This window comes from Nelumbo lutea, chromosome 4, assembly GCF_056320005.1.
Source record: "Nelumbo lutea isolate HS-2025 chromosome 4, American lotus-T2T, whole genome shotgun sequence".
Taxonomy (NCBI): Eukaryota; Viridiplantae; Streptophyta; class Magnoliopsida; order Proteales; family Nelumbonaceae; genus Nelumbo; species Nelumbo lutea.
Window position 1 is genome coordinate 57137368 of NC_142687.1, and position 10478 is coordinate 57147845.

The window sequence follows — 10478 nt, forward strand, 5'->3', positions numbered from 1 at the left end:
AGGTCCTACACGCTCCCCTACCCGTGCTGCCTGCGACCCTCGGAAGTCGAGCTCGTCCTCCACGACACTCAGCCTGTGCGGTGAACACTTGGGGGGTAGGGCCCTCGCTTAGAAAGCACTACGACAGGGGTACTACTGGCCAACCATGAAGGCAGATGCGACTGGTGTGGCTCAGTGTGACGCTAGCAAGTGCACTAGCCGTTCAAGTTATAAAGTAGTGAGTGAAGTATCGTTCCCACGAGGATTTAGGAAACAAGTATCAATACTAAATTGAGTACTTCTTATCTTATTAACAAATAAATCAAAACTTTAATGAAAGATAAAAATCCTAAACTAAAATCTATCTAAATCATTGACCCAATTGCCTTCAAATCGGGTTAGAAGAGTAAGCAGTAAATGTCAATATCAGAATTCAGCAATCTAATCAATTTGGATCATTCGAATAAATAATGAGTGAGCCTTGATTTGGTGAAACCCCAAGGTCATGAACAACCTCTCTCAAGCGCATGTCCATCCTATGCATGAGAGATGGTTCTTCTATCTCTAGTAAAAATCTAATCCCCATGCATGCATTTTTTCAAACACTTCTAAGGCATCAATTCAAATCTGAATTGATGACCAACTGAATTGTGCAAGGTATCTCTAACCTGACACTCAATTTAGTTCTTGAATAGTAGATATGAATTCCTAGAGTCTCTCTCAAGCACTCTAGGAATTCCAAGCTTTAGATCCATTCGGCCAATCTGAAATTTGCATATCTGAATTCTCTTTCAAATAATTTAGATCTTGCAATCTCATATCTGAGAATTCAGATCTGAGTTTTGAAGGTTAATTGGCCGAATTAATCTACAATAACACCCTTATTCAAGAAACTTCAAGTACAATTCATAACCATTCGAATGAATAAAAAATAATTAGATTGCTGAACTAAAATTTTACAAACTGAAATACATCAAGGAATCATGGAAGAATGAGAAAGAAGAAAGAAAATATAACAAAGAAACTAAATTCAAATCAAAAGAAATGAAACTGCAATTGATTTATTACAAAAGATCTCTGAATCAAAAACCCCCAATTTCGAACTCACATTCTCTTCTTGCTTATTTGACTTGAACTCCTTCAGCCCTTCTTCTTCTTCTTCCTTGCGCCTAGCTTTCTTCTCTTCTCTTCTCTCAAGGTGGCCGAACCTCTAAGAGTGGGAGAACCTTCCTCTCAAGCAATTGAACACTTCTCCCCCCTCCTAGAGGCCTCCTTATATAGTTTTTCAAGGGGGCTCTTGCCCCTTCTTGAAGCCTCTAGAATGGGGTGTATTACACCCTTTCCTGAACTTTCTAGAGCTCTCTTGAAAGCCTCCTAAGGGCTGCTATTTGGGCTGCACTTAGGCTCTCTCTTAGCACATGATAGCTATACTTTGAGCTGCTCTTTTGGGCTGAGAATGAGACTTCTTTGTTGGGCCGAATTCTACTCTTAGTTAGGCTTTCTTTTCTTGGGTTTTCTCAAGGAATCCACTTACTCTTCTTGGGCCGAAGTGCTCTCTCTTGCTTCCACAACCGAACTGGGCTGAATTTGGTCTTTTTGAACATTCTTTCCTTGCCTTTTTCCTTCCTTTTCTTGGATTAATTACCCCTGAAACTTATTCTTAGCATTAAGCTAAATTAAGGAAAAAATTAATAAAACCAGCATAAAAATCCATGTTAATGTCCTCAAAAATTATAGATAAATTGTAGGTTCATCAAATACCCCCACACTTAAGCTTTTGCTTGTCCTCAAGCAAAGACATTAGCCATAAACTGAACATCCCCCCCCCCCTCTATTCTCACCATTTACCTGATGAATTTAAGATAGAAATGCATTGAGTGGTCGAGGAACTTTTGTATGTGTTCTGCTCCTATTCTTATAAATTACCATTTTAACACATGTATAATTTTCAGGGAAAGGAGAATATGAATTTCATCATTGTCTACCTTTCACTCCTAATTCATATATAAATCAGCTCCTTAATTGTCAAGGTTAATAATCAAATTTCACTAAGTTTCACATCTGTAACTAAATCTTAATGAGAGTTCAACTTTAGAGTGCCCCTTTGAACCTTAGCTGTCACCACAATTTCTTAATTCTAGGGGTGAGTGCATCTTATGCTCCATCTCACCCTTTTCTTCTTTTTTTTTGTGTGGGTGCATTTTATGCTCCATCTCACACACTTTTCTCTCTCTTTTTCTTTTTTTTTTTTTGTGTGTGAGTGCATCTTATGCTCTATCTCACATTGGTCACTTGCTTGAGGTAGGTAAATAGGACTCAAGTTCTTTGCAATTATTGAACCTCAAGAATCGGCACTTTAGATGTGCACTAGCTCTCTTGACCATTAACCATGAAATCAAGGGTTTCCATACACATGAAGATAGTTAGGGCTAGTCATGCTGAAAGGCATATTCAACTCCCCTGTTCTCATGCATATATCAAATTGGGTCATTCACAAGAACAAAAACTTAACAAGTACATCAATCTCTCTCAACTCATTGAATTCCTTCTTAAAAATTATCAAATAAATAGTAATGAACTTGAAGGCTTCCAGTCTTTTTTGGTTATGTCATTGCCTGCATATGTGTGTTGGGGTGAATGAGATGCATGGTTTCAGCCCCCATACCCTAGCCTCGGGCTCACTCCCCCACACTTAAGATGAACATTATCCTCAATGTTCCTAATGTTAAGGGATCACAATGAAACCAACAAGAGAAATACCAAGTAAAGAGAATGTTAAAGAGGACTTCCTGAAGATTAATTTCCAGATATGCAAGAGTTCTTTTGGTGGAGCCTCTTCTGCTAGAAATCACTGCAACTAGAGAGAGAGATCAGTAAACTTATTCAACTACCATCCAACATAAATACTAACTAAACTCAACTGATCAGAATAATAAACTGTACAAGTCAAAGCAATACAAAGACTAATGTACACAATTCAGAAATGTAAATAATTCTTAGAAAGAGGTACTATTAAATACTAATGCAGCAAAAACTTACGAGGCAAAGAAGTCAGAGTGCTATCTAACTTTAAGCACAAGAACAATTAGCAGGTTGAAAGTCAGTATAAACTACTCTGAAATCTGATATACAATGCTGAAATCAAGAAGGTTGCACACTACCAAAGTGATATACAAGATTGAGACTAGAATAGCAGCCTAAGAATTCAGCAATGAAGATTAATTTACACAGATTTGAACTATACAACAGATATCAGAAAATACAAATCTGAAACCTACTTTAAATCAGAATTATATTAGATCTATTAAACCAGAAATGGAAGCTATAACAGCAAGCTATGACAGCAGAAATAGAGTCCATAACAGTAGAAAATCATATCTGAAATCTGTCAAATCATCCAAGTAACCTTTAGAATTAAGAAGCAAAATTCTACAGCAGCCTAACCTAGATGCATTTGGCAAGGGGGAAAAAATCTGAAACTACTAAAACAAGCTAGATCTGAACTAAGCAATGCAGTAATAGGAAAATTCAGATCTGAATTACACTACAGATATCGGAAAATACAGATCTGAATCCTACTACAAAGGAAAGAGAATTCAGATTAACTAGTGCAGAACTAAAAGAAAAGATTACCTAAATCAGTAATGTGAGTGTGTGCAGATCTGAAGAACTACATCTACTAGCTACACTACCGAATTAGAACAACTATGTATATTATTTTTTGTGTGTTCAGATCTGAACTCTGATTTCAGCAATGAAAGTTACAGATCTGATCGACACTATTTTTTTTTTCAGTGTGCTCAGATCTGATTTTTGTTTTCAGCCATGACAGTGAATGTATACAGATCTGATCCACACTAATTTTATCTATATTTTTTTCTGTGTATTCATATCTGAATTCTGATTTTAACAATGAAAATTAATGTATACAGATCGGAACCACACCATTTTTATCAAATATGCAAGATTATAATGCAGCTACACTACTAAAACTAGAACAGCAGAATTTTTTTTTTCTTGTGTACTCAGATCTGCATTCTGACTTCCACAATGACAGTGAATGTATGCAGATCTGAACCACACAACTTTTTATGAAGTATAGAGAACAAAAGAAAACACAACTCCACTACTGAAACTAGAACATTATTTTATGAATATGCAGGACTATACTACTGAGACTAAAACAACAATCAACAACAAAGATCAGAAATCATTTTTTTTCTAGTGTGCTTAGATCTGATTTTTTATTTTAGCCATGACAGTTAATGTATACAGATCTGATCCACACTATTTTATAAATATACAAACTAGAATGCAGCTCTACTATTGAGACTAAATCAGCAATCAAAGATGAAGTAGATCATCAATGAGAGAGAGAACTAACTAGATCAGCAATGGAGTTTCATGCATACTAATCTGAAGTCTACTGCAAACAGGTCTGAAACAAGACTGAAATCAAGAACTTTAGGCTGTTCTTCGGGTTCCAATCTGTATACACCTTGGGTAGTATACAAACTTCTTGATTTCAGCAATGAAAATTAATTACACATCTGAACTGCTGAAACTTGAAATCTCAGTGGCTATTGAGAACAATAGTATACAAATTAAAGTGTCACTACTGCACACATCCATTCACCTCTTCTAGACTGAGGGCTGCTTATTAGAGCTGAATTGACAATGCCTTCAGAGGACATAATTTGACCTATAACCTGACCTGAGCCAGGTTTGTGCTCAGGTTCCTTATGAATCCACACAAATGCCCCATAAGCCAAAAATAGCAACCCAAAGTACAGTAGTAGCAAAACATTCATTCCACACATTTTCAAATTCAAGGCTGTTGTATTGTAAGCTAAAGTGCAGCAGTAGCAAATCTGAATTGAGTTCAAATGTTTAGACTTTTTAATCATTCACAGCTGAAAATCAGAGTTCTCTAACTTGAGAAATTTCAAGGATCAGCCCAAGACCATTCACAATACCAATTCAATAATGTTAATTGTAATACAAACCTGTTCTCAAACCTGCCCTGATTCAGCCTTGATGTAGCAGGTCTGCTGTAGCAGCCCTGCTAGGTCTGAACTTACTAGAAACACTTAGGAGGCTCTACTTTTCATTAGATATCTGAGGTATCACAAATTTTCAATTCAAACATACATCTCCTCATATACATTAGCTTGGTTATAAATGCATAGAGCAGAGAAAGCAGTTCAACAAAAATTCAAAGTTCTGGTTCAGTCCTCAACTGCAATTCGGATTCGAATCAGTTCAGATATAAATTTCTTCAGATGCTGCTACCAAAGTGCTTTTGGGGAATAGAATAAGTATCCTAGGGTGAATTAGGGTGGTGATGACACTCAATTCCCCTCAAGATTGCATCAGTTCAGGACTGAAATAGAAAAATTGTGTGGAAGTGCCGCTTTGCATTAAATCTAATGAGGGATAAAAAAATTTTCAAATTAAACAAACTTTTCCTCAACCAAATCAGCTCAGATAGAGCAGAGCACAAGTCATTTAATACAACAAAGTCTGCCCTGCATCCTGCTCTGTTCACAGCCCTAGTTCAGATCTGGGTGATTTCAGATCTGAATTTCTTTACCCATGGCTATCCATTTGTTTTTGGGAGATAGCAGATTTGTTCTAGGGTGTATTGGGATGATGATAACTCCCAATTACCCTTTAAATTTACCTCAGTTCAGGTCTGAAAAGGAATTTAGATCTGAATTGTTGTAGATCTGCTATAGCAGAACTCAGATCTGAATCTGAATCCTTGGTTTCCATTCTTTTGTTTATTCTTTTTTTCTTTTCATTATATATATATATATATATATATATATATATTTTTTTTTTTTTTTTCTTTTTGTAATGAAAGAAAAACAATAAAGGGTTGAAACATAAGAAGATTTTTTTTGGCTGAGTGTTGCAGGTCTGCTAAAGCAGATCTGAGTGTCGAATGCAACTCAGATATGCAACACTCATAATTTTGTGATTTTTTTTTTCTTTTAGAGGGTAATAACTTCAAGATAGAAAGTTAATCAGGTCTTCCTTTATTAAAATAACTCTGAAACAAGGAAAAGAAAATAATCTACTAAAGAGAAAAGAAGCATAACTATAGTAGTACAGCAGTTGCATTCAAAGCAAAAATGAAAAATTAAGAAAATTAAACCAACTATGAATGTAATGCTAAATGAGATCAGATTAAGAATGCCCAATGTTTCCTTATATTGTTTCCCTAAATCTCCGGCAACGGCGCCAAAAACTTGGTGTGGCTCATTGTGACACAGGCAAGTGCACTAGCCGTTCAAGTAATAAAGTAGTGAGTTAAGTATCATTCCCATGAGGATTTAGGAAACAAGTATCAATACTAAATTGAGTACTTCTTATCTTATTAACAAATAAATTAAAACTTTAATGAAAGATAAAAATCATAAACTAAAATCTATCTAAATCATTGGCCCAATTGCCTTGAACTCAGGTTAGAAGAGTAAGCAGTAAATGTCAATCTCAGAATTCAGCAATCTATCAATTTGGATCATTCGAATAAATCATGATTGAGCCTAGGTTTGGTGAAACCCCAAGGTCATGAACAGCCTCTCTCAAGCGCATGTTCATCATATGCATGAGTGACGGTTCTTCTATCTCTAGTAAGAATCTAATCCCCATGCACGCATTTTTTCAAACACTTCTAAGGCATCAATTCAAATTTGAATTGATCACCATTTGAATTGCGCAAGTTATCTCTAACCTGACACTCAATTTAGTTCTTGAATAATATATCTGAATTCCTAGAGTCTCTCTCAAGCACTCTAGGATCCATTCAGCCAATCTGAAATTTGCAGATCTGAATTCTCTTTCAAGCAATTCAGGTCTTGCAATCTCAGATCTGAAAATTCAGATTTGAGTTTTGAAGGTTAATTGGCCGAATTAATCTACAATAACACCCTTATTCAAGAAACTTCAAGTACAATTCATAACCGCTCGAATGAATAAAAAATAATTAGATTGCTGAACTAAAATTTTACAAACTGAAATACATAAAGGAATCATGGAAGAAGGAGAAAGAAGAAAGAAAATATAACAAAGAAACTGAATTCAAATCAAAGGAGAATGAAACTACAATTGATTTATTACAAAAGATCTCTGAATCAAAAACCCCCAATTTCAAACTCACATTCTCTTCTTATTTGCTTGACTTGAACTGTTTTAGCCCTTCTTCTTCTTCTTCCTTGTGCCTAGCTTTCTTCTCTTCTCTTCTCTCAAGGTGGCCGAACCTCTAAGAGCGGGAGAACCTTCCTCTCAAGCAATTGAACACCTCTCCCCCCTCCTAGAGGCCTCCTTATATAGTTTTTCAAGGGGGCTCTTGCCCCTTCTTGAAGCCTCTAAAATGGGGTGTATTACACCCCTTTCTTGAACTTTCTAGAGCTCTCTTGAAAGCCTCCTAAGGGCTGCTATTTGGGTTGCACTTAGGCTCTCTCTTAGCACATGATAGCTATACTTTGAGCTGCTCTTTTGGGCTGAGAATGGGCCTTCTTTATTGGGCCAAATTCCACTCTTAGCTATGCTTTCTTTTCTTAGGTTTTCTCAAGGAATCCACTTACTCTTCTTGGGCCAAAGTGCTCTCTCTTGCTTCCACAACCAGGCTGGGTTGAATTTGGTCTTTTTGAACCTTATTTCCTTGCCTTTTTCCTTCCTTTTCTTGGATTAATTACCTGAAACTTATTCTTAGCATTAAGCTAAATTGAGGCAAAAATTAATAAAACCAGCATAAAAATCCATGTTAAAGTCCTCAAAAGTTATAGATAAATTGTAGGTTCATCAGCGACCGAGCTTGTCAAAAAATGCGACAAGTGCCAGAAGCACGCTAACATCCACCTCCGCTCTACCGCCGACCTGAAATACCTCACTATCCCATGGCCATTTGCACAATGGGGGATTGACCTACTCAGGCCATTCTCGCTAGCAACAGGGCAAAGAAGGTTCCTAGTGGTGGTATTGGACTATTTCACAAAGTGGGTCAAAGCCAAACCTCTCACGACAATCACAGCTCAGAACGTGCAGAACTTCTTTTGGAAGAACATAGTGTGTCATTTCGGATCACCTCGGGTACTGATCTTCGATAATGGCAAACAGTTCAAAGACATCAAGTTCCAAAACTAGTGCCAAGACATGGGAATTCAGTAGAACTTCACCTCGGTGGCGCACTCTCAGGCAAATGGCCAAACGGAAGTTACGAATAGGGCTATCCTTCGAGGACTGAAAGCGTGCCTGGACCAAGCTAAGGGACTATGGACAGACAAGCTGCCCAGTGTACTTTGGGCCTACCGAACCATGGAAAGGACTGCCACAGGAGAAACTCCCTTTAACCTTACATACGACACTGAAGTAGTCATCCCAGCTGAGATTGAAGTCCCCTTGCTGAGACTAGAAGCATATGAAGGCAAAGCAAACGAATATGAGCTACGTACCAACCTTGACCTACTAGACGAAGTACAGGACCTCATGTACATCAAGACCGTGGCCTATCAACAAAGGATAGCTCGGTACTATAACGCCAAGGTCAAAAAGCGAACTCTCCGCGTTGGCGACCTGGTTCGCCGCAAGGTTATGGCGCTTGAGCCCGGCGTTGGTAAGCTCGGTCCGAATTGGGAAGGACCCTACCGAGTAAAGCAAGTACTCGGGGAAGGAACATATGACCTCAAAACCCTAGAAGGGAAACAAGTACCTCGGGCATGGAATATCATCAACCTAAGACTATATTACCCATGAACCACTGAACTGAGTGAACCACGAGTCACTCCCTTCTAGCCTTAGGGCCAATTTGTCGAACTAGCAACAACCTCGGCAACACAAGGTCCAGTTACCCCATCAGCAGGGGCAGACTCTAGGAAAATAGTTTGGAGTGACCACGAGTCACTCCCTCCAGCCTAAGGGTCAACGCGCTAGGTTAACTAAAGACCTCGGCGCTATGCATGACTCTACCACCTCGCTAGCAAAGGCTTAGCATGCCAAAGATCAAAGGCATCTCGAGAATAGGTTTTCCAACTCCTAGCCTACCTCGGTATACGCTACTAGAGGTAAACGCCAACCTAAATAACCAAGCAGGCAGGTCGGGCACGCGCCTTACTATGCCTACCTCAGTGTACGTCGCTAAAACCTGATGATCACCCCTACTAAGTGTAGGAAGATAGTTTGGGGTGACAGCGGTAAAGGGTCGCTCACCTCAGGAACTGAATTTACTAACTCAACAGCTCGGATAAGGCAAACACTCCAGCAGAAGTGAATCACACAAGCGCTTAATAGAATATACATATATACTCTCACTGCATAAGTGTAATTTCATTAAAGAATCCCAAGTACAAAGAAACAAGAAAAGAAAATGCAAGTATCACACAACTATTTGGAAGGCTTATCAGCCTCACTCGGGGCCTCTTCGGGGGCCTCCTCGGGGGTGTCAGCCAAGTCAGTGGTATCGGCCTCCTCGTTGCCACAATCATCGTCGGAGTCTAGGTCATCCGCGGCCTGACGGGCCATGTCGTTTGTAATGTTGTAGGTGGTGAAGGCACTTATGTCAAGGTCAGTGTATGCGCGCCTTATCCACCACCTACAGAGCTTAAACCCCCTATGGTAGGCCCGTGACATTACATCGTCAAACCTAGATGACTTGACATAGTTGATGATGACCTGGGCCTTTGCCTCCCCGAGAGCTCCATCGAAGATCTCGATCTTCTCCTCGATGTCGGCTTTGAGGTACTCCACCTTGTGTTCCAAGGCCCCCTTGGCTTCCTTAAGCCCCTGCACCTCAAGCTGCGAAGCCCTCTAACATGCCTTGAGATTCTCCACCTCGAGCTTCAAGGCTTCCTGACCTGCTCTGAGCCCATTCACCTTGGCCTTCAACCTATCCCTCTCGCGAGCCAGCTCATCCTTCTCTAACAGCAAGGCTTCGATAAAGCTCTTCTGGGCGGTAGCATCACTCTTCAACTGGTGAATCTTGCCCCGAGATGCCCTCAGCTTAGTGTAAGCTGCGCGAAATGACTCCTCAGCAGCCAAAGCACGCCTCAAGTGTTTGTCAGACTGAAAGCTCAACGCATGCGCAGCAGTGTTCACCTGGTAGAAGGAGGTTGGTCGGTACTAAAGAAAGAAGAAAGAAAGAAAGGAGAGAGAGAGGTGGCTCTTAGGGAGTGAACTCACCACCATGGTGTGGGTTGCAGCGCGGGCCCTGAGCTGACTAGGGGAGAGTTCGACCCAATCTACAACCTCCGTAGTGATAATAGCCCTCTTACTTCTTTTGAGGTTGATATCAGGATTCATGATGCTCTCTTCCTTCTCCTGAGTCCCCAAGCTGGATGTCACCGTATTTGTGGCACGATGAGCCAATCCTTCTGAAACCTCGGCAGCAGCCCATCAGGATTTGGGACTTCAGCGGCAGCCTCAACTGGCTCAGCGATTGACTCTGCCACTGTGTCAGGCCCCCAAGGTGTTAAATCCCCCTCCAAGTCTATCACTAG